We start from the raw sequence: 27,066 nt of genomic DNA, 5'->3' as shown, positions 1-27,066 counted from the left end.
AAATAGATGAAAATACAACATCCAAAATTCAACTTTTGCAGATGATGTTCTAATTACATCAGCAGGATCTAATTCTTCTATGCAGTCTCTATTTGATAAAATGATGAATTTTAAAAGTATTTCTGGTTTAATATTCAATGAAGAAAAAACTAAAATACTACCTATATATACACGAAAAATATTCTCATTAGTGATTTTACTAAATATGTACCCAATTCAGGTCAGATAACTTATTTAGGTATAATACTATCTAAAGATATTAAATCTATTATATATAATAATTATAATACCTGTTTTCTTAATATACAAAATCTTTTAATACCTGGAATAATATGTTTTTACTATGGAGGAGAGACTTACAATTATTAAAATGATAATATTCCCCAAGATTTTATACTTAATACAATCAATAATACTTCCACCTACAAAAATAATTATCAAGAAACTGAATACACTAATGTTAAATTTCCTATGGGCACCTAATAGACCTAGGATTGCATTAAAGAAACATACTAATAGCTGGTCTCAAGGGGGTATTTCTTTTCCAGACTTTAATTTATATACTATCTCTTCTATTGTAAAAGTTATTACTTTATTAATAGATCAGTCATATGTCACAAAATGGAAAGATTATTGGGAGCTAATTAGTATGCACTTCATGAAAATCTCCTTAACACATAAAAATATGATTGTAAATAACTCCATGTTATGGTTACTAAAGGAATTTTGTACTTCACCTATTACACCTAAACATATGGTTTGTTACCCATTAAATATTATTATTAGCTATCATAACTTTATATTCATGCACCCTAAGTATAGGGAATGGAATTTTATTGTATTCCCTATAATGTATACTCAGGGTATGCTTTTGTCATCTACTTGAAGGAACTCATTTAACTATAGATAATGATCTAAAGTACTGGTATCAGTTGATATCTGATAATAAAGTTAAAAATCTAGATTTCTTAAAACAAGAATTTGATCTAAGAGAAACTTGCTGGTTAGAGGTTCAGACCTTTAGACAACATCTCATTAATAAAATAGATCTAATGTCTATAACAGTTAAAGAATCTATTCCAACACTGATTGATTACTTGATATTACATTTACAACATAAAGTTTCTGATAAAGGTAAACTTTCATACATACATAACATTATCAGACAATAAACTTTTTACAGTGTAGATTCATACTGGAATTATTTCACTTCTATTAATGGGGACCCACGAAATCAACAAGATAAACAATATATATTGGAATCTGCTTATAGAACTATGTCTTCCATTGTCTGGAGACTTTATACATGGAAATGTTTACTTAGATCTTTTTATACACCTTTGATGATGAATAAAATAAATAATAAAGATAATTTATGTAAGAGATGTAATGTAGAAATTAATGCTGACTGGGCTCATATGTTTTATGACTGTATAAAATTGAAAGAATACTGGAAGTCAATTAATGAATTTTGCAGGCTCTTTTACAGATAATTTCATTATTTCTAAATCCCTTATATTATTCAACACACCTGTACCTCAAAGTGTTAAAAAGGTTAAGCTTCCCTTGTTATGGTCTATTCTAGCAGTGGCTAGGAAAATAATAACTAGAAATTGGATTTCAGATACACCTCCTTCATTCAATGAATTTAAAAATGTTATGAATATAGTGTGCCATATGGAAATAAACACAATTAGGACAAGAACAAATAGAAAAACATCTTATTATATTGTATGGGATAATTTACAAAATTTGTTAAAAAAATTTTAATTTCAATAACATGGTATTTTAGTTTAATTAATTGATCTGATTGTAGTGGATGTCTTTGTAAATACTTTAGTTGTTTTGTTGAATATTATAATAATACCTATTTTTAATTACTTGTATAAAATTGTTATGATATTTTTCTTATATGTTAAAACAATAAACCTGTTTTGAAAAAAAAAAAAGAAAGTAGTAGAGTCAGACATTGTCTACGGGCACCCTCTGGACTTATTCATGTGAATGAATGTACTTATCTAAATGTGTTAACCAGTGTAATCTATTCATACATTCATCAGAAAGTAGTACAGTCAGATATTGTCTATGGGCACCCTCTGGACTTATTCATGCAAATGTATGCACTTATCTGAATGTGTTAACCAGTGTAATCTACTGATACATTCATCAGAAAATAGTACAGTCAGACATTGTCTATGGGCACCCTCTGGACTTATTCATGCAAATGTATGTACTTATCTGAATGTGTTAACCAGTGTAATCTACTCATACATTCATCAGAAAATAGTACAGTCAGACATTGTCAATGGGCACCCTCTGGACTTATTCATGTGATTGAATGTACTTATCTGAATGTGTTAACTAGTGTAATCTATTCATACATTCATCAGAAAGTAGTAAAGTCAGACATTGTCTATGGGCACCCCATGGACTTATTCATCTGAATGAATGTACTTATCTGAATGTGTTAACCAATATAATCTACTCATACATTCATCAGAAAGTAGTACCATCAGACATTGTCTATGGGCACCCTCTGGACTTATTCATGTGATTGTACTTATCTGAATGTGTTAACTAGTGTAATCTACTCATACATTCATCAGAAAGTAGTACAGTCAGACATTGTCTATGGGCACCCTCTGGACTTATTCATGTGAATGAATGTACTTATCTGAATGTGTTAACCAGTGTAATCTACTCATACATTCATCAGAAAGTAGTACAGTCAGACATTGTCTATGGGCACCCTCTGGACTTATTCATGTGAATGATTGTACTTATCTGAATGTGTTAACTAGTGTAATCTATTCATACATTCATCAGAATGTACTACAGTCAGACATTGTCTATGGGCACCCTCTGGACTTATTCATGTGAATGTACTTATCTGAATGTGTTAACTAGTGTAATCTACTCATACATTCATCAGAAAGTAGTAAAGTCAGACATTGTCTATGGGCACCCCCTGGACTTATTCATCTGAATGAATGTAATTATCTGAATGTGTTAACCAGTGTAATCTACTCATACATTCATCAGAAAATAGTACAGTCAGACATTGTCTATGGGCACCCTCTGGACTTATTCATGCAAATGTATGTACTTATCTGAATGTGTTAACCAGTGTAATCTACTCATACATTCATCAGAAAATAGTACAGTCAGACATTGTCTATGGGCACCCCCTGGACTTATTCATCTGAATGAATGTAATTATCTGAATGTGTTAACCAGTGTAATCTACTCATACATTCATCAGAAAGTAGTACAGTCAGACATTGTCTATGGGCACCCTCTGGACTTATTCATGTGAATGAATGTACTTATCTGAATGTGTTAACCAGTGTAATCTACACATACATTCATCAGAATGTACTACAGTCAGACATTGTCTATGGGCACCCTCTGGACTTATTCATGTGAATGAATGTACTTATCTGAATGTGTTAACTAGTGTAATCTACTCATACATTCATCAGAAAGTAGTACAGTCAGACATTGTCTATGGGCACCCTCTGGACTTATTCATGTGAATGAATGTACTTATCTGAATGTGTTAACTAGTGTAATATACTCATACATTCATCAGAAAGTAGTACAGTCAGACATTGTCTATGGGCACCCTCTGGACTTATTCATGTGAATGTACTTATCTGAATGTGTTAACTAGTGTAATCTACTCATACATTCAACAGAAAGTAGTACAGTCAGACATTGTCTATGGGCACCCTCTGGACTTATTCATGTGAATGAATGTACTTATCTGAATGTGTTAACTAGTGTAATCTACTCATACATTCATCAGAAAGTAGTACAGTCAGACATTGTCTATGGGCACCCTCTGGACTTATTCATGTGAATGAATGTACTTATCTGAATGTGTTAACTAGTGTAATCTACTCATACATTCATCAGAAAGTAGTACAGTCAGACATTGTCAATGGGCACCCTCTGGACTTATTCATGTGAATGAATGTACTTATCTGAATGTGTTAACCAGTATAATCTACTCATACATTCATCAGAAAATAGTACAGTCAGACATTGTCTATGGGCACCCTCCGGACTTATTCATGTGAATGATTGTACTTATCTGAATGTGTTAACCAGTGTAATCTACTCATACATTCATCAGAAAGTTCTACAGTCAGACATTGTCTATGCGCACCCTCTGGACTTATTCATGTGAATGAATGTACTTATCTGAATGTGTTAACCAGTGTAATCTACTCATACATTCATCAGAAAATAGTACAGTCAGACATTGTCTATGGACTCCCTCTGGACTTATTCATGTGAATGATTGTACTTATCTAAATGTGTTAACCAGTGTAATCTACTCATACATTCATCAGAAAATAGTACAGTCAGACATTGTCTATGGACTCCCTCTGGACTTATTCATGTGAATGATTGTACTTATCTAAATGTGTTAACCAGTGTAATCTACTCATACATTCAACAGAAAGTAGTACAGTCAGACATTGTCTATGGGCACCATCTAGACTTATTCATGCAAATGTATGTACTTATCTGAATGTGTTAACCAGTGTAATCTACTCATACATTCATCAGAAAATAGTACAGTCAGACATTGTCTATGGGCACCCTCTGGACTTATTCATGTGAATGAATGTACTTATCTAAATGTGTTAACCAGTGTAATCTACTCATACATTCAACAGAAAGTAGTACAGTCAGACATTGTCTATGGGCACCCTCTGGACTTATTCATGTGAATGTACTTATCTGAATGTGTTAACTAGTGTAATCAACTCATACATTCAACAGAAAGTAGTACAGTCAGACATTGTCTATGGGCGCCCTCTGGACTTATTCATGTGAATGAATGTACTTATCTGAATGTGTTAACTAGTGTAATCTACTCATACATTCATCAGAAAGTAGTACAGTCAGACATTGTCTATGGGCACCCTCTGGACTTATTCATGTGAATGAATGTACTTATCTGAATGTGTTAACTAGTGTAATCTACTCATACATTCATCAGAAAGTAGTACAGTCAGACATTGTCTATGGGTGCCCTCTGGACTTATTCATGTGAATGTACTTATCTGAATGTGTTAACCAGTGTAATCTACTCATACATTCATCAGAAAGTAGTACAGTCAGACATTGTCTATGGGCACCCTCCGGACTTATTCATGTGAATGATTGTACTTATCTGAATGTGTTAACCAGTGTAATCTACTCATACATTCATCAGAAAGTTCTACAGTCAGACATTGTCTATGGGCACCCTCTGGACTTATTCATGTGAATGAATGTACTTATCTGAATGTGTTAACCAGTGTAATCTACTCATACATTCATCAGAAAATAGTACAGTCAGACATTGTCTATGGACTCCCTCTGGACTTATTCATGTGAATGATTGTACTTATCTAAATGTGTTAACCAGTGTAATCTACTCATACATTCATCAGAAAATAGTACAGTCAGACATTGTCTATGGACTCCCTCTGGACTTATTCATGTGAATGATTGTACTTATTTAAATGTGTTAACCAGTGTAATCTACTCATACATTCAACAGAAAGTAGTACAGTCAGACATTGTCTATGGGCACCATCTAGACTTATTCATGCAAATGTATGTACTTATCTGAATGTGTTAACCAGTGTAATCTACTCATACATTCATCAGAAAATAGTACAGTCAGACATTGTCTATGGGCACCCTCTGGACTTATTCATGTGAATGAATGTACTTATCTAAATGTGTTAACCAGTGTAATCTACTCATACATTCAACAGAAAGTAGTACAGTCAGACATTGTCTATGGGCACCCTCTGGACTTATTCATGTGAATGAATGTACTTATCTGAATGTGTTAACCAGTGTAATCTACTCATACATTCATCAGAAAGTAGTACAGTCAGACATTGTCTATGGGCACCTTCTGGACTTATTCATGTGAATGTACTTATCTGAATGTGTTAACCAGTGTAATCTATTCATACATTCATCAGAAAGTACTACAGTCAGAAATTGGCTATGGACACCCTCTGGACTTATTCATGTGAATGTACTTATCTGAATGTGTTAACCAGTGTAATCTATTCATACATTCATCAGAAAGTAGTACAGTCAGACATTGTCTATGGGCACCCTGTGGAGAGACAAGGTTTGGCATTAATTGTTTGCGGGTGGGTATGCTACTTTATGAAATGATATGTGTGTTACTTTCTACACAATGCCTCTTCGTTGTGGAGCTCACAGTCATAATGGAAGGTTAGACAAGACAAGATGCAGCCTTTATTTTATACAATTACTAATTCATTAAGAATTTAGCTTTTTGTGGTTGGTGACAGTGGGATTATAATTGACTGTCATGATTTGCTATAGGTGAGTTAACTTTTGGAGTCAGTTTTACAGATAATGGCCATATTCTACTGTTTGAGCTGTTCTGTCAAGTCTGGAGAAGCAGTCAGCTTTGCAGGAGATGGCTGCTTGAAGAATTAATGGGACTTGTTTAGACTACACACTTGGACATTACTGGCAAGTGAGCATTTTATGTTTGGGAGATTGTGATGTAAGCTGTGTTACTGATGGCATCTCTTGCATTGGATTTCATTACTGGAGACATGTAAGTAGACGTCTGTATTTGATGTGCATGGCATCTCTTGCATTGGATTTCATTACTGGAGACATGTAAGTAGACGTCTGTATTTGATGTGCTTCTTGTTTCCACGTGTAAAGCTTTGTATTACAGATTTAGTTTTTACAGGTTGCTGGTTTTCCTGCACTTCAGAGTGTGCAGTAATTTCAGTGTGTGTGTGTGCTTGTGTTAATGGAGGGGTGTTATTTACATTGCTAACTGGCTAATTTTTTTTTTCATTTTTTAGCTTGGGAGTCTGTTTTTATGTGGTTTATCATGTTCTTTTTGTGTTGATCTGCAGGATTTTAGCTCAACTGAGAAGATGCAATTGTTGATGGTTTTAGTGCGTCTTAGTTAAGTATTTCTTATACGATATCTATTGTGTTCTCCTTTTGTGGATAGTGACAATAAGTTTAGATCTCATTTTGTTGATGGGGTCATTGAACTGGAATTCTGACTTTCACCTCCTAGTGCTGTATCATCATCTTCTTTTGGCTGCTCCCGTTAGGGGTCGCCACAGCACATCACCTGTTTCTATTTCTTCCTGTCCTCTGCATCTTGCTTTGTCACATCAATCACCTGCATGTCCTCTCTGACCACTTCCATAAACCTTATCTTAGGCCTTCCTCTTGTCCTGTTACCTGGTAGCTTCATCCTTAGCATCTTTTTCCCAATATACTCAGCATCCCTCCTCAGCACATGTCTAAACCATCGTAATCTTGCCTCTCTGGCTTTGTCTCCAAACCTTCCAACCTGGGCTGACCCTCTAATATACTTATTCCTAATCCTGTCCACCCTCGTCACACTCAGTGCAAATCTTAACATCTTTAACTCTGCCACATCCAGCTCAAACTCCTGCCTTTTTGTCAATGCCACCGTCTGCAATCCATATAACATAGCTGGTCGCACTACCCTCTTTTAGACCTTCCCTTTCACTCTTACAGGTACTCGTCTGTTACAAATCACTCCTGACACTCTTCTCCACTCACTTCATCCTGCCTGTACTCTCTTCTTCACCTCTCTTCCACACTCACCATTACTCTGAACTATTGATCCCAAATATTTAAACTCATCCACCTTCGCCACCTCTACTCCTTGCATCCTCACCATTCCTCTATCCTCCCTCTCATTCACACACATATATTCTGTCATAGTCCTGCTAACCTTCATTCCTCTTCTCTCTAGAGCATATCTCCATCTCTCTAGGGTCTCTTCCCCTTGTTCCCTACTCTCTACAGATCACAATGTCATCTGCAATCATCATAGTCCACGGGGACTCCTGTCTGATCTCGTCTGTCAACCTGTCCATCACCATTGCAAATAAGAAAGGGCTCAGAGCTGATCCTTGATGTAACCCCACCTCCACCTTAAATGCATCAGTCACTCCCACAGCAGACCTCACCGCTGTCACACTACCCTTGTACATATCCTGTACCACTCTTACATACTTCTCTGACACTCCTGACTTCCTCATACAATACCACAACTCCTCTCTAGGCACCCTGTCATATGCTTTCTCTAAGTCTACAAAAACACAATGCAACTCCTTCTGACATTCTCTGTACTTCTCCATCAACACTCTCAGAGCAAACATCACATCTGTAGTGCGCGTTCCCAGCAGGAAACCATATCTGCTGATCACTAATCATCACGTCCCTTCTTAACCTAGCTTCCTCTACTCTTTCCCATAACTTCATGCTGTGACTGATCAATTTAATCCCTCTGTAGTTACTACAGTGCTGCACATCACCCTTATTCTTAAAAATCGGTATCAAAACACTTTTTCTCCATTCCTCAGGCATCCTCTCACTTTCCAAGATTTCATTAAACAATCTGGTTACAAATTCCACTGCCATTTCACCTAAACACCTCCATGCTTCCACAGGTATGTCATCTGGACCAACAGCCTTTCCATTCTTCATCCTCTTCATAGTTATCCTTACTTCCTCTTTGCTAATCCATTGCACTTCATGATTCACTATCCCTACATCATCCAACCTTCTCTCCCTCTCATTCTCTTCATTCATCAACCTCTCAAAGTACTCTTTCCATCTCCTCAACACACTCTCCTCGCTTGGGAGTACGTTTCCCTTACTATCCTTTATCACCCTTACCTGCTGCACATCTTTCCTAGCTCAGTCCTTCTGTCTAGCCAATCAGCACAGGTCCTTTTCTCCCTCCTTAATGTCCAACCTTTCATACAACTCTTCATATGCCTTATCCTTAGCCTTCGCCACCTCTCTCTTTGCCATGCACCTCATCTCCTTATACTCCTGTCTACTTTCTTCATCTCTCTAACAATCCCACTTCTTCTTTGTCAACCTCTTTCTCTGTATACTCTCCTGTACTTCCTCATTCCACCACCATGTCTCCTTGTCCTCCTTCCTCTGTCCAGATGTCATAGCAAGCACCTTTCTAGCCATCTCCCTTACTAGCTCTGCTGTAGTTACCCAGCTATTTGGTAACTCTTCACTGCCACCCACTGCCTGTCTTAACTCATCCCTGAACTCCATCTCACAATTACCCTTTTTCAATTTCCACCATTTGATCCTTGGTGCTGCCCTCACACTCCTCCTCCTCTTCTTGATTACCAACATCATCCTACAATCCACCATCCTATGCTGCCTAACTACACTTTCCCCGGTCACCACTTTACTGTCTCCAATCTCCTTCAAACTGGCCCTCCTACATAAGATATAATCCTGTGTGCATCTTCCTCCACTCTTGTATGTCACCCTGTGCTCCTCCCTCGTTAAAATATGTACTCACCACAGCCATGTCCATCCTTTTCATAAAATCCACTACCATCTGACCTTCTGCATTCCTTTAACACCATACCTACCCATCACTTCCTCATCCCTCTGTTCCCTTCACCAGTATGCCCATTGAAATCTGCTCCAATCACCACTCTCTCATCCTTGGGTACAGTCATCACCACTTCATCTAATTAATTCCAAATGTTTTCTTTCTCATCCATTGCACACCCAGCTTGTGGAGCATATGCACTAACAACATTCATCATTACACCATCAATTTCCAGCTTCATAAACATCACTCTATCCAACACTCTTTTCACCTCCAAAACACTCTTAGCATACTGTTCCTTCAGAATAACTCCTATGCCATTTCCCCTGCCATCCACACCATGGTAAAACAATTTGAACCCACCTCCGATACACCTAGCCTTACTCCCCTTCCATCTGGTCTCTTGAGCACACAATATACCAACCTTCCTTCTGTCCATCCTATTAGCTAGCTCTCTCCCAATACCAGTCATACTGCCAACATTCAAAGTTCCGACCCTCACTACCTCAGTCCTAGCCTTTCTCCTCTCTTCCTGCCTTCAGCCATGCCTTCCGCCTCTTCTCCTCCTTCGGCCAACAGTAGCCCAATTTCCGCCAGCACCCTGTTGGCTAGTGCTGTATGTGGCAGTAATTATGACCATGTTTTATCATTGTTCAGATACTGGGTAGGTTTTCCTGCTGGCTCAGTTGAAACAACGGTCCACTTCCCACAAAAACATGGCTCCAGTAAGACATTCTGGGGCGATATTGAAGTGTATTAACCCACCCGATGCGCAGTAGCAAGCCACGCCCAAACCCCACCTGTGAAAGAGATGTCAGTACACCGCCTACCTTTTGATTGAAAGCTGCCAAGTCAGTTTCCCTAGGCAGGAATGTCCAAAGGTAAAATACACATAATCACCAGAGAACAATTTGACTTAAAAACGAGATTAGAAAGAGAAATGCTCACGACTGCAGATGTGAAATCAAATCATTACTTTATTTACCGAAGTTAATCGGCACAAATGTCCAAAGCCTTCCTTTCATCTGTAGTATGGAGAAAAGACAAAATGATGCACTGCAACTTATTTAAAGTTTTTATTCCCATTAGAGCAGCATGCCACATACAACCCTACATAACCTAATTAGAAATAAATGAGCTAGGCTGAACAGGGAATGTATACTTACTCTCCCGAAATATTTATTAACCAGCACAGCGGGTCAGCTTTTCTAACTCAGCTGCCTGACTACGGTACATTTACTGACTAAAAATTCTGTTGCAGTTACTAACCCCACAGTGAAACTACACAAAATACCCAGAGGGTCGTTTTCAGCTGTTCCCGCTAATGGAATATATAGGCATTATTTTCTATGCATATGTATTGCTTCATAAAGTACTTTGCAAGCTGTCAGATAATGTAAGCAGTTCTTGAATGGTGGTAGGTAGGCATGTCTGTACAAATGCACCCATTGGGAGTGATTAACTGTTCCCTTAGTTTATGAGACTAATAACCAAATATTTACTTTTTGTGAGGTTGTTCTTCCCTCTCCCCTGTCATCAGTACGAAAGCTAATAGTTCAGCAAAATAAAAACAGATTCCAAACCTCTCAACTGACCACTTTTTCGCAGAATATCCAGGTTTTTGCCTCATATTACTGGTCTGTTCCTCATAAAATCTATGACTTTCTGGCAAATAATTGAGAATTGAAGTCACAAAATGACACACATTTGAGTGTCTGACTTCATATCTGTCAGAAAATACATGCTAATTTAAAACTTGTTATTGTAGCAAATTCTAATTACATGACACGGAATTAGTGTGCATTCCGTGTCAATCATGGCAAATTACCGTTCTTAATCGCCGCCCTCCGGCATGTCAATCATGGCGGCCACGCCCATTCCTGTGCGGACTAATTGGTGGGTTAATACACTTCAATATCGCCCATTCTGGTACATGTTTAGAAGCCTACTGATGGATACTACAGGTTAGTGTACTTTTTCATGTTTGAGATTATTTAAATTCTCTTTTGTTATTTATAAAATCCATATAAATAACACTATTAAAACAGTAAACAGAAAAATGGGCTCCTTATATAGAATCAAACCCTTCTTAACTCCAATAGCTAGAACCACAATTGCCTACTCTCATTTAATCGCAAGTCTTCTTTAAGCTTCACACATATATACTAACCTAAAAAATAATCTTCTCAAACTAGATAACTCCTAAAATAACATTGCCAGATTTGCCACTGGTAATCCATTTAGAACTTACCACTGTCAGAATCTACAGCAGCTAGGCTGACTTGAACTACAAAACATTCTGATATTTTCCCAACTTACTATTAAGCACAAGATATTTTACCAACCAAACCACACTCCTATACTCTCTAACCTCATTATCCCCTATAAAAATCTTAATTCCCTACACTCTTCTAGCAAACTTCTAGCTAGCACAATCAAGTCCAACAACTGTTCCCCAACACTGCTGGAAAAACTGGAACCTTCTACCAACTGGACTAACTTTACTACCTTCCCTTCAACTCTTTAAGCCTACTCTCATTTAATCTCAAGTCTTCTTTACGCTTCACACATATATACTAACCTAAAAAATAATCTTCTCAAACTAGATAACTCCTAAAATAACACTGCCATATACTAACCTAAAAAAATAATCTTCTCAAACTAGATAATAATGCTGTCAGAATCTACAGCAGCTAGGCTGTAGATTCTAGCATTCCCTTTCATTAACAGGCACTCCAACCAACCCTCTTAACGTCAACCTATATAACTTTTCCCAGCTAATCAACACTGTAACACGTCCATCAAAAAATCCCTCTTGTGGCACCATTCTAGATTGGATTCTAGTGTCACATCCCCACTATTTTTCAGATAGTGGTACTCTTCCCGACCCTCTAAGCGATCATATGCCCATTTTCACTCACCGACTCCCCTGTATCTCATACCGCACCCACAACTACATTACTACCCACAACCACAAAAACTTTAACCCATCAACCTTCTTAAATTCCCTAAAAGCAATTAACTGGAACAATCTAAGGACACTACCCTTAGAAGATGCAGTTGCTCACTTCAACTCTACATTCTTAGAAATACTAGACTCCCAAGCCCCTTTGAGGATAAAAAGAATAAAAACAAATTCTGCCCCCTGGCTAACCAAAACCACACTATCAACCATGCGCCTTAGAGACAAAGCCTGGGGACTCTATCTGAGAAACAAGACCCCAGAACACCACATTGCATACAAAACCCTTCGAAATAAAGTAAAAAAGCTTATTATCTCTGATAGACAACAATACTTCTTTACACTCCAAAACAATAATAAAACTAATCCTCAAAGATTCTGGAAGGGAATCTCTACCCTCCTTAACCCTAGCAAACCACACACCCCAACCCCAGACCCAAATACCCCAGACTTAGATTTAGCTACTCAGTTCAACTCCTTTTTCATTGATTCTATTAGCAAACTTACTTCCTCTTTCCCGAGCTCCACCTCACTATCTAATACACCCCACCCTCTCCTGCAAACAACCCACCCCTCATTACCACTTCTTCCACATTCCCATCTACTCACTGTCTATCTTCCACCTCTTCCGCTACTCCAACCTCCACATCACCCTTATCATCCTCAAATTCTCTCTCTCCCCACTCTACTCTATTCTCATTAAAACCTATACCCACTTCTACTATAAAGAAACTCCTTCAGAAATTGAAGCCATGTACTAACGCACCTGATAACATTCCCTCTTACTTCCTAAGTATAGCTGCTGAAGCAATTGCCTATCCCATAAGCATTCTAATCAACTGCTCCATCCATGAATGCATAGTGCCCCAACTCTGGAAGCAAGCCTTTATCATTCCTCTGCATAAAGGAGGCAATAACTGTAACGTCAACAACTTCCGACCTATTGCTATCCTGTCCCCCATTTCTAAACTTCTGGAAAAGTGTGTCCAACTTCAACTCTTACCACATCTCTTAGATAATAACCTTCTAACCCCTACACAACATGGTTTCAGGCCAAATCATAGCACTATGACAGCCCTCCTGTCCTATCTTGAGACTGTTAATAGAGCACGTGACTCTGGCCAAATTGTCTCTACCTTACTACTTGACCTCTCCAAGGCCTTCGACACTATCTCACACAATCTGCTCTTAACTAAACTTTCAAAACTTAACCTTTCTCCCTCCTCCGTAAATTGGTTCTCCAGCTATTTATCAAATAGATACCAAGCTGTAATATGGAAAAAGGCCACTTCCTCTTTCCTTAGTACCCCCACTGGAGTTCCCCAAGGATCCATTCTTGGTCCCCTTCTTTTTAATATATTTATAAATGATTTCCACAAATCCATTCCATTCGCAAACATCATCCAATATGCAGATGATTCTACCATTATCTGCTCTGCCACATCTTCCTCTATGCTCCAAAAGCTTACTCAAGAAGCTTTTTCAATTACTGAACATTGGATGAAAATAAATCACCTAGCACTCAATGCCTCCAAAACAAAACTAATGTCAATATAAACACATTCTCGATTACTAGCCAAAATAACTCACCCTTGGAACTGGTGTCTGAAACCAAGTTACTTGGTGTTCAAACTGACAACCAGCTTAATTTCAATTCCCATCTACAACTAAATATTAAAAAACATCAAAAACTAGGCATGCTCTACCATCAGAATCAGTACCTTACAAGCTCCTCCAAAATCACTCTCGCTTCCTCCTTTCTTATACCCTCCCTTCTCTACGGGGCACCATTGTTGACTAATTTTCAGACCTCTCTAAAAAAACAGCTTTCCTCTTGCTATAACAAAATCGCTAAATTCGCTAACAGCCACAGGTCCTCCACCCACCGCTGTTCCTCTCTCCAAAAACTAAATTGGCTTGAACTACCTAACCATCTCATCTATACACAGCTAACCTTAGCCCACAAGCTCATTCTCAACCCTTCTCTTTGTCCCTCCCTGTCTTCTGCCTTTAAAATGCACCTACCCAATAGAGTCTTAAGGTCTAACAATCAAAACCTACTAGAAGTTCATAAACCATCTCATCCCCCAGGCAAAATCTTATTGTCCTTTAACCTAGCCCGTCTCTGGAACTCACTCCCACCATCCATTCGCACCACCTCCAACCATTACATGTTCAAAAAATCTCTTCATATACATCTAAAGTCCCAATGGGAATGTTCTTGCTCCCACCCCTCATAAATATATGATATTTTATCCTCCTTTCATGCTCATGTTACTTAACTGTACCTTACAAAGCTTATGTTCCTTACAAAATAACTACTCTGTATGTGTAAAACAATGTCACTTTCTCAGCATATTCACTTCACATTATCTCTCACTAGATTGTATTGTGTGAATGCTTCCTGAATTTTGAGCTCAAATGTTGTATCTTTTACTTTTGTATAATTATTATTAGCAATCTTTTGTATGTACCTAGTTTGTCTGTTTTGGAGCTTTTCTCCCCAGGACTCCATTGAAAACGGGTTCTTTTTGGCCCAATGGACTATCCTGGTAAACCAACTGCAAATAAATAAATAAATAAAAATTAAGCAAAAGCTCAAAAGATACCTCATAACACATTGGTTATGCCCCTGACTAATCTTCTGCTTTTACTACTTTTATCCCTATATTGCCTCTTCTTACCAAAATAATAATGTTTACCCCTCTGGAAGCAGTAACTGTCACTAGTAAAATTAAAATTACTTACGGTATCAATTCAATATTTTAATGTACTGTAAATTACTTCATGTATCATACTGTAAAATGACTTGTCAATGTTTCTTAGTGTAATGTTCTTCATTTTAAGATTACTTCTTTGTATTTTGACATCCTTTCTTTTATTGTGTTAATAAATTGTTTTTAAATGTTTTTGTGCTACTCTTGAAGCTTTTCTCCCCGGGCCTCCACTAAAAATGGAAATATATCCAGTTACACTAGCCCGGTAAGTAAATGTAACATAAATTAAAAAATAAATGATGTCAAACGTTGAATCTGGAGTATATGTTGTAGGAAAACAAATAAGTACGGATGACGTATTCAGTATGTTGTTGTGCCATGTTTTGTGCATAAGTAGTAGGTTCATAGCTTTATACTAGACTATGACCACCAGAGTCTTTACAAGTCCAGAATCAGGTATAATTTGTAAATATTACCCTGATTCACATTAGTAGGAGAATAACGTGATTTTCAACGACGTGGATTTCCTAAAGACCAACAAGTATGAAACCCTAACGTCGGACATCACGGACGGACTGTAATCTTCAGTGATTTACCAGAAATTTAAAACATTTTATAAGGAGAAGGGTAATAATATGAGACAAAATCAGGGAGAGTTAATGACCAGTAATATTACTTTTGTATTTTTTTGTCTTTTTTTTTTTTTTAATTCATCAATCCGAAAATGCACTTTCGAGAAAAACTGATTCAATGAAAATCAAATTAAAAAAAAAAGAACAACACTAAACACATGTATGCAGGGGGCAGGCCCCGCTGCACCCCTACACCCCTGCTACCTAAGTATTCTAACTCAGAGATTGCACTACAGTGGGGAAAAAGGGAATATTCCCTTATCCCCACTGTGCCACGATCTACAACAGCAACCTCGCTTGCTGTTTGTTAAAACGTTTCATATATGTAGGGTCTATATCAAGTTATCGAATTTGAACAGAAGCGAATGGCTATATGTTTGAAAAGGCCATTCAAAGTTTGTATTGTAGGGGGCTGCGCCCCCCACACCCAATTATATATACCAACTCCGAGATCGCACTACAGTGGGGAAAGTGCAAATATTCCATTCCCCACTGTACCATGATCCCACAAAACACACTTTGATGAACGGTTTAGCAGTTCACTATTGTTCAAATTCGAAAACATGATATAGATCCATATCTACAATATATATATATATATATATATATATATATATATATATATATATATATATATATATAATAAAATGTGTGTGTGTGTGTATGTATATATATATATATATATATATATATATATATATATATATATATATATATATATATATATACATATATATATATATATGTACACCCACACACACACACACACACACACACACACATGTGTGTATGTATGGCGGTGCAGCGGTTAGTGTTGCCTCCTCACAGCAAGAGGTTCTCCGGTTCGATCCTTGGATGGGGTACCTTCTGTGTGAACTCTGCATGTCCTCCCTGTGCTCAGGTGGGTTTCCTCTGGGTGCACCGGTTTCCTCCCACATCCCAAAAACATGCTGTAGGTGGATTGGACACTCTAAATTGGCCCTAGGTGTGAGTGTGCATGTGTGCCTTCTGTGGAAGGCTGGGCGTTGGGCTGGCAACTCGACACTGTAAAACTCCACTGCCAATCATGAGCAGACCAGTGATCCACTGTGGTGACCCCCTAACCAGGATAAGCCAAAAGGAGATGATGACGATGATATATATACACACACACGTGCACACACTCACGCACACACGCATACACACGCACACAAGCACACACACACATGCATATGCTGTCCTATTTGACAAGCCTTTTGGTATATTTATTTCTGATGTAAATTGAGACACCTTCAGGTTTAGTCCCTGTCTGTGTAGGAGCTTCTTCAATGCTGACAAATATTGCACCACCTACCCCTTAGAATGACACCAGAGACTAAGCCAATTATTGAAGTTGGTCATCTTCTGTTCGCATTGTGGTATCATCTTTGGAGTAGGCAAAATGCTGCTCAGTGCTAGGCTTGTACCAGCTTGGGACAGATATTCCAAGCACTCCCCAATGTCTCTTTTCATACAGTTAGGGATGTATGTCTCAGGACATTTACACCCACATGGACTCTGACTCGGTCATACTTGTTTTGTGATCCAATAACATGAGTGCTTGTCTAATGTGGTATATCCTTGCCCCTGATAAGGAACTTATCATGACTTTCTCCTTACTCAGTCTGGTGAGAAGGACATCAGTGTATCTCAAAAAGGAGTCTCCAATTGCTAGAATATTGGATTCTGTGGTGGCTTGCCTTATGGGCTTAGAGGTAGAGGTAGGGGCTCCATGAGATGTGCCTGTAGGTGCTGATGTGGGTGTTTTAAAAGTGTGTGTTCATAGTTGGTGAAGGAGTTTGTTGTGTGTATTTTATTTAAGGAGGTCTTTGCGGTTTAGTTACGTTAGTTAGTAAGGTTACATTTCACTGTCTCAGAATATGTGAATTTGTGTTTGCTTTGAATTGTGTGTGATAGGTGCATTGTGTGTGCTACGAACAACTGTATTGACATTAGAAGTGCTTTTATTTGAGGGTTTCCCTCCATTGGCATTGTGTAAATACATCTTTCAGATATCATATCAGTTTGTTTGAAAACATAAGGCAATTTCTACATTGCCTCAGGATGCCCTTATCCACCAAGCTGGTAATGGAGACAGTGGGAAAAACCATATCCATGGCTACATACCTTTGTTTATTGATTAGACCGTTTTAGACACATTTGTTTGGCTGAGTCTACTGACTTGTAATTGTTAAGTATTTTTTGCGAAAGACTGTAATAAAATTTTTTTTTTGTTTTGTAAGAAGTTGGATCCTGAAAAAAAGGGAAAAAGTGACCTACTCCTTTAATGGGGTAAATAGCTGCATATCTGTTAATACAATCTCCTTTAATGGGGTAAATAGCTGCATATCTGTTAACACAATCTCCTTTAATGGGGTAAATAGCTGCATATCTGTTAATACAATCTCCTTTAATGGGGTAAATAGCTGCATATCTGTTAATACAATCTCCTTAATGGGGTAAATAGCTGCATATCTGTTAACACAATCTCTTTTAATGGGGTAAATAGCTGCATATCTGTTAATACAATCTCCTTTAATGGGGTAAATAGCTGCATATCTGTTAATACAATCTCATTTAATGGGGTAAATAGCTGCATATCTGTTAACACAATCTCCTTTAATGGGGTAAATAGCTGCATATCTGTTAATACAATCTCCTTTAATGGGGTAAATAGCTGCATATCTGTTAATACAATCTCCTTTAATGGGGTAAATAGCTGCATATCTGTAAATACAATCTCCTTTAATGGGGTAAATAGCTGCATATCTGTTAACACAATCTCCTTTAACGGGGTAAATAGCTGCATATCTGTTAATACAATCTCATTTAATGGGGTAAATAGCTGCATATCTGTTAACACAATCTCCTTTAATGGGGTAAATAGCTGCATATCTGTTAATACAATCTCCTTTAATGGGGTAAATAGCTGCATACCTGTTAACACAATTTCCTTTAATGGGGTAAATAGTTGCATATCTGTTAATACAATCTCCTTTAATGGGGTAAATAGCTGCATACCTGTTAATGCAATCTCCTTTAATGGGGTAAATGGCTGCATATCTGTTAAAACAATCTCATTTAATGGGGGTAAATAGCTGCATATCTGCTAATACAATCTCCTTTAATGGGGTAAATAGCTGCATATATGTTAACACAGTCTCCTTTAATGGGGTAAATAGCTGCATATCTGTTAATACAATCTCCTTTAATGGGGTAAATAGCTACATATCTGTTAATACAATCTCCTTTAATGGGGTAAATAGCTGCATATCTGTTAACACAATCTCCTTTAATGGGGTAAATAGCTGCATACCTGTTAACACAATCTCATTTAATGGGGTAAATAGCTGCATATCTGTTAACACAATCTCCTTTAATGGGGTAAATAGCTGCATATCTGTTAATACAATCTCCTTTAATTGGGTAAATAGCTGCATATCTGTTAATACAATCTCTTTTAATGGGGTAAATAGCTACATATCTGTTAACACAATCTCATTTAATGGGGTAAATAGCTGCATATCTGTTAATACAATCTCCTTTAATGGGGTAAATAGCTGCATATATGTTAACACAGTCTCCTTTAATGGGGTAAATAGCTGCATATCTGTTAATACAGTCTCCTTTAATGGGGTAAATAGCTGCATATCTGTTAATACAATCTCCTTTAATGGGGTAAATAGCTGCATATCTGTTAACACAATCTCCTTTAATGGGGTAAATAGCTGCATACCTGTTAACACAATCTCATTTAATGGGGTAAATAGCTGCATATCTGTTAACACAATCTCCTTTAATGGGGTAAATAGCTGCATATCTGTTAAAACAATCTCCTTTAATGGGGTAAATAGCTGCATATCTGTTAATACAATCTCCTTTAATGGGGTAAATAGCTGCATATCTGTTAATACAATCTCCTTAATGGGGTAAATAGCTGCATATCTGTTAACACAATCTCTTTTAATGGGGTAAATAGCTGCATATCTGTTAATACAATCTCCTTTAATGGGGTAAATAGCTGCATATCTGTTAATACAATCTCATTTAATGGGGTAAATAGCTGCATATCTGTTAACACAATCTCCTTTAATGGGGTAAATAGCTGCATATCTGTTAATACAATCTCCTTTAATGGGGTAAATAGCTGCATATCTGTTAATACAATCTCCTTTAATGGGGTAAATAGCTGCATATCTGTTAATACAATCTCCTTTAATGGGGTAAATAGCTGCATATCTGTTAACACAATCTCCTTTAATTGGGTAAATAGCTGCATATCTGTTAATACAATCTCCTTTAATGGGGTAAATAGCTGCATATCTGTTAATACAATCTCCTTTAATGGGGTAAATAGCTGCATATCTGTTAACACAATCTCCTTTAATGGGGTAAATAGCTGCATACCTGTTAACACAATCTCATTTAATGGGGTAAATAGCTGCATATCTGTTAACACAATCTCCTTTAATGGGGTAAATAGCTGCATATCTGTTAATACAATCTCCTTTAATGGGGTAAATAGCTGCATATCTGTTAATACAATCTCTTTTAATGGGGTAAATAGCTACATATCTGTTAAGACAATCTCATTTAATGGGGTAAATAGCTGCATATCTGTTAATACAATCTCCTTTAATGGGGTAAATAGCTGCATATATGTTAACACAGTCTCCTTTAATGGGGTAAATAGCTGCATATCTGTTAATATAATCTCCTTTAATGGGGTAAATAGCTGCATATCTGTTAATACAATCTCCTTTAATGGGGTAAATAGCTGCATATCTGTTAACACAATCTCCTTTAATGGGGTAAATAGCTGCATACCTGTTAACACAATCTCATTTAATGGGGTAAATAGCTGCATATTTGTTAACACAATCTCCTTTAATGGGGTAAATAGCTGCATATCTGTTAATACAATCTCATTTAATGGGGTAAATAGCTGTACATCTGTTAATACAACTCCTTTAATGGGGTAAATAGCTGCATATCTGTTAATACAATCTGCATGTGTATATATGTGTCATGTCTTGTAACTTTTAGTTTGGAATTATGGACAAAGAAAAAAATAATTAGACAAAAATTCCATATTAGGTACTGTTATTGGTGCTATTAACTCAAAATACTTTCTAAATTTAGAAGGGATGGAACCAAAGTTTGAGAGCATATTAGATGTGATCCTCCAAATTCAGATGAGCTTAGAGGTGCTTGTGTGCATGTGTATGGCACCTTTATGGTTGAAAATTGATTACTTTTTGGTTTCCTTAGACATATATGCATACATACATATACAGACACATAAATAAATGAAATATTTAGTAGCAAGGCTTCAATAACAAGATGGCGGAGGGTTACAAATGGTATTCAGTATCTTCACAGAAGCCCAGCTGTGAATCCCCCACCCCCCACTGCCCATGCTTTTTGTGTTGTTATGAGTGATGATGGTAGATGAAGGCTAAAATGATGTGCTAATAGCTTGATCTATGATCCTGTGAGCTTGTGTTTGGGTTGTATTGGGATCAGTCTGCAAACCTTTAAAGACCATCACTTGTGACTGTTCTTTTCTGACATTTAATGAGATTCTTTGCTAAAGCTCAGGCCTTTGCTTAGACACATTTGGGTATGAATATGTGATTAAATGATTTCGGCCTAAACTGGCTGAAATGTGTTATGAACTACAGCTGACCTAAGTAATACATTTTTATTATTTATTTATTTTGATTTTATGTTACCTGGGCAGTACAGAGCATATGTAGACCCTTATTAGCAGTTTTCCATGCTGCTAGAGATAACAAGGTCAGAAAAATGAAACTTTGATTATGGCGTAGCTTTTCTAAAGACAAGCTCATTGATAATCAGTTTCCTTCCTTTTTTCCATATTCCAGTATCACAGATTTTGGTTATTATATGTATTCCTGGATTCCAACTTGTTTTTGTTTCACAGCTTTCTGAAGAAAGCAATTTCATGCATTTTCAACTCATTATAATAAACCCTGACATAATCATAAAAACTTAGTTAGCTAATGTCCAAAGAACCTCTTTAAGCCTAGTCATTCACGCCCCAGTTTTCATAATTATCATTGCTCTAGGACAAGAACGACTTTGGTATATAGGATCATTGGAGGTTAATAGACTATCAACCTAAAGGTAATTTCAAGCCTAGACTTTTCGACAATCTATTAGAGAAGTACCTCACAGGATGAGCAGTACCAAATCCCGCCCTAATCACACCTCCAGGCCAACAATTCTATTGAATCTGCTGAATATTCATTTCTGTCTCTAAATGAATATTGATGAATGCATTCTGTTGATGCACAGGAGTGGCTTTTTTGTATTTATTTATATGTTTTCTTAGCATTTTTTAGACATATTTCACATTTCAGTCAGGCTGAGGTAATCTTTTCAGCACAGTATTTACATGTCATAAACCACTAAACAGGTTCTTAAACAGTACAGACTATAACATTTCACTGGCTGAATGTGTTTTAAAAACTCTGGTAGTGATGTAAAGAAGTGTGAGGTGCAGGGGGGCTTTATTTACGTGTCGTAAACCACTAAACAGGTTCTTAGTACAGTACAGACTATAACATTTCACTGGCCGAATGTGTTTTAAAAACTCTGGTAGTGATGTAAAGAAGTGTGAGGTGCAGCGGGGCTTTATTTACATGTCATAAAGCACTAAACAGGTTCTTAGTACAGTACAGACTATAACATTTCACTGGCCGAATGTGTTTTAAAAACTCTGGTAGTGATGTAAAGAAGTGTGAGGTGCAGGGGGGCTTTATTTACGTGTCGTAAACCACTAAACAGGTTCTTAGTACAGTACAGACTATAACATTTCACTGGCTGAATGTGTTTTAAAAACTCTGGTAGTGATGTAAAGAAGTGTGAGGTGCAGGGGGGCTTTATTTACGTGTCGTAAACCACTAAACAGGTTCTTAAATAGTACAGACTAACATTTCACTGGCTGAATGTGTTTTAAAAACTCTGGTAGTGATGTAAAGAAGTGTGAGGTGAAGGGGGGCTTTATTTACATGTCGTAAACCACTAAACAGGTTCTTAAACAGTATAGACTATAACATTTCACTGTCTGAATGTGTTTTAAAAACTCTGGTAGTGATGTAAAGAAGTGTGAGGTGCAGGGGGGCTTACCCACCTGAAAAAGCAGACTACATGTAATATTTACTTACTGGTTAACTGTGCATTGGATAGCCTTAGTACCATGAGAAGTAGCATGCCTGCCAGACGTCAGGCATTTCCACACCCATTTTCCCTGTCAATCACTACAGACACACCCATATCTGCGCAGAACTGAGCACGAGGTGCTTCTCAAATAGAATGCCAACATTTCATCCCAATTTAATACCACAGATACTCTAGTCAATACCCAGGGATTGTATTTAGTGATGACTGCCCATGTCAAGGAGGGCTGTGGGTACCAGCTCCTGTAAGAATTTATGGAGGCCCATCCAGGTTCCTCTTGAACAGAGTCATAGAGGTGCTCTGCTTCACATGACTTGGCAGCCTACTCCAAAGACGTGGCAGTTGCTATGAGACAAATTTGTTCCTCCAGCATGTCCTTTTCATGTCGCGCACCGTATTTATGCCCCTGCAGCAGGCAGCTCTAGCCCCGTTTGATTTGCTGTAAGTTTATTAGGTTTGGGCTGGAGTTTGCTCTTTATGCCAGTTATAAGTCTCAGCTGAGACATCTGTATGATACAGAGTATAGTGACAGGGACTTTAGTCGGTCTGTGTAAGGCAATTGCTGGAGTCCCTTGATCTTCTCTGTTAGAAACCTCTGAGGTTTCTCCAGTTGCTGCAGGTGCTTTGTATGGTACATGCCAATAGAGCCATTATACTCAATTATGGGCCTGAATAGTGACGAGTATAGGGTGGTTATAACCTCTTTTGCTCTAGAAGTGATGCCTTTGCTAATCAAGTGTACTGTATAGAAAGCCTTCCTTACTATAGTAGACATATGGTGGTCAAAGTTAAGATTGCAATCTACTTGTGATCCCAGATCCCTTACCACTTCATTGGTAAGTAGGGTATTGCTGTTAATTTGATAGCGTGATGATATGAGGTAGTGCCATCTGTGTCAGGGAGAGAAGGGCAAATTATGTGTAACATATGCCAGCATAATTAGCTGGAGTTTTGTAAATAATGTTATGTCATTTGACTTTTACACTGATCTGTGCAGAAGTTTGTGTTAAAATGTATCGGTAAAGTTGTTTGTGTCAAAAATGCATCAACAGTGGGTCTGACTGGACAGAGAGGAGATGTACATGAATTCCAGACAGTCTTATATTTAACTAGTCTTAGTCCAGCTGACTTTGAAATTTTTATACCTTTAAGATGTTGCATCAGATCTCAACAAAGCTCTGGGTGTGTCTTGTATCAGAGTGTGTCTATATTATGTTGTTAGACACCAAAATGTCGAAATGCTGTAACATTGAACGGCAACAAAAAACACTAATAAAATCCAAACAAACCCAAAACTCACTCTATGCAGGGGGGCAAGCCCCCCACACACCCCGCTACTTAAATATACTAACTTCGAGACCGCACTATATTGAACTAAATGGAAATCTCCCCTTATGGAGACTTCCGTTTAAAAGTTGATGTTTTTGGCTTTGTTTCCAAACCTTCCAGCCTGGGCTGACCCTCTAATATACGTATTCCTAATCCTGTCCATCTTCATCACACCCAGTGCAAATCTTAACATCTTCAACTCTACCACATCAAGCTCTGACTCCTGCCTTTTTGACAGTGCCACTGTCTCCAACCCATATAACATAGCTGATCTCACTACCCTCTTGTAGACCTTCCCTTTCACTCTTACTGGTACTCGTCTGTCACAAACCACTCCTGACACTCTTCTCCACCCACATCATCCTGCCTGTACTTTCTTCTTCACCTCTCTTCCACACTCACCATTACTCTGAACTGTTGATCCCAAGTACTTAAACTCATCCACCTGTGCCACCTCTACTCCCTGCATCCTCACCATTCCTCTATCCTCCTTCTCATTCACACACACATATTCTGTCTTAGTCCTGCTGACCTTCATTCCTCTTCTCTCTAGAGCATATCTTCACCCCTCCAGGGTCTCCTCCACCTGTTCCCTACTCTCACTGCAGATCACAATGTCATTTGCAAACATCATAGTTCACGAATACTGCTGTCTGATCTCATCTGTCAACCTGTCCATCACCATTGCAAATAAGAAAGGGCTCTGAGCTGATCTTTGATGTAATCCCACTTCCACCTTAAACGCATCCATCACTCCCACCGCAGACCTCACCGCTGTCACACTACCCTTGTACATATCCTGTACCACTCTTACATACTTCTCTGACACTCCTGACTTCCTCATACAATACCACAACTCCTCTCTAGGCACCCTGTCATATGCTTTCTCTAAGTCTACAAAAACACAATGCAACTCCTTCTGACATTCTCTGTACTTCTCCATCAACACTCTCAGAGCAAACATCACAATCTGTAGTGCTCTTTCCTGGCATGAAACCATACTGCTGATCACTAATCATCACCTCCCTTCTTAACCTAGCTTCCACTACTCTTTCCCATAACTTCATGCTGTGACTGATCAATTTAATCCCTCTGTAGTTACTACAGCTCTGCACAGCACCCTTATTCTTAAAAATCGGTACCAAAACACTTTTTCTCCATTCCTCAGGCATCTTCTCACTTTCCAAGATTTCATTAAACAATCTAGTTAAAAACTCCACTGCCATTTCACCTAAACACCTCCATGCTTCCACAGGTATGTCATCTGGACCAACAGCCTTTCCATTCTTCATCCTCTTCATAGCTATCCTTACTTCCTCCTTGCTAATCCACTGCACTTCATGATTCACTATCCCCACATCATCCAACCTTCTCTCCCTCTCATTCTCTTCATTCATCAACCCCTCAAAGTACTCTTTCCATCTGCTCAACACACTCTCCTCGCTTGTGAGTACGTTTCCCTCATTATCCTTTATCACCCTTACCTGCTGCACATATTTCCTAGCTCGGTCCCTCTGTCTAGCCAGTTAGTACAGGTCCTTTTCTCCTTCCTTAGTGTCTAACCTTTCATACGCCTTATCCTTAGCCTTCGCCACCTCTCTCTTTGCCATGCACCTCATCTCATTATACTCCTGTCTACTTTCTTCATCTCTTTGACAATCCCACTTCTTCTTCGCCAACCTCTTTCTCTGTATACTCTCCTGTACTTCCTCATTCCACCACCAGGTCTCCTTGTCCTCCTTCCTCTTTCCAGATGTCACACCAAGCACCCTTCTAGCCATCTCTCTTACTAGCCCTGCTGTAGTTACTCAGCTATTCGGTAACCCTTCAATGCTACCCAGTACCTGTCTTAACTCTTCCCTGAACTCCACCTCACAACTGAATGTGTTTCAGGCATTTACGTTCTTGAAACCGAAAAAGCCTGGTGCACGCAAGCAGTTATAAGAAAGTTGGTCGATGTAATGCTGCCACTTGTTTTGCGGGGTGGTGAAAGAGGCCTGCTAGTCTGGGATTCAGCCAGAACTCACAGCACTAAAGACATGAAGAAATTCCTTGCACGGAGAAGAATAGATAAAATAATGATTCCCGCAGGAATGACTGCCTATCTCCAGACTCTTGATATTGCAATAAACAAGCCATTCAAGGACCATTTATGCATGGAACTCAATGACTGCATTGAAAATAGAATGGAGAGAAATCAGCATGAAACTTTGTGAAGCCTAGCCTGCAAGAGATCATGCGTTGGGTGAAAAATTCATGGGATAAAATCACTGACAGTTGTGTTGGCAATGCACTATGAGCAGGCTACTTGGACAAGCAGTGCTCATTTAAGGAGAGCTCTATTGCTAGGCATGACATATTAGGGCCAATGGTTCTACAGATTAGGGCCAATGGTTCTACAGATTAGGGCCAATGGTTCTAAAGGAAATGGAGTCGCAAGAAATCGCGGCCAGAATTCAGGGGTTGGAGACTTATGACAGTGTTCCAGATGAAGATGACATGACTGTATTTGAATAACTTTTCTGTTATCGGGGCAACAGAATGGATTCCTTCTGCTTTCAGTTTTATGCTCTTCCTCCAATACACATGCAATGAGATTTTTCTGCACTTTCTGTTAAGCATGAAATATTGCACTGTGAAAGCCAAGGTGTAGATATTCTGAAGTTGAAATGTTTGTTGCACTGTTTATGTAGAATTCTCACACAACTGTTAAGTACTAAATAAGTGTCAATTTATGTACATGAATAAATGTCGACTTTTGTACATTAATAA

Source organism: Protopterus annectens, chromosome 13.part0, assembly GCF_019279795.1.
Source record: "Protopterus annectens isolate FY-2018-M chromosome 13.part0, PAN1.0, whole genome shotgun sequence".
Taxonomy (NCBI): domain Eukaryota; kingdom Metazoa; phylum Chordata; order Ceratodontiformes; family Protopteridae; genus Protopterus; species Protopterus annectens.
Note: the sequence above shows the minus strand (reverse complement) of the source record.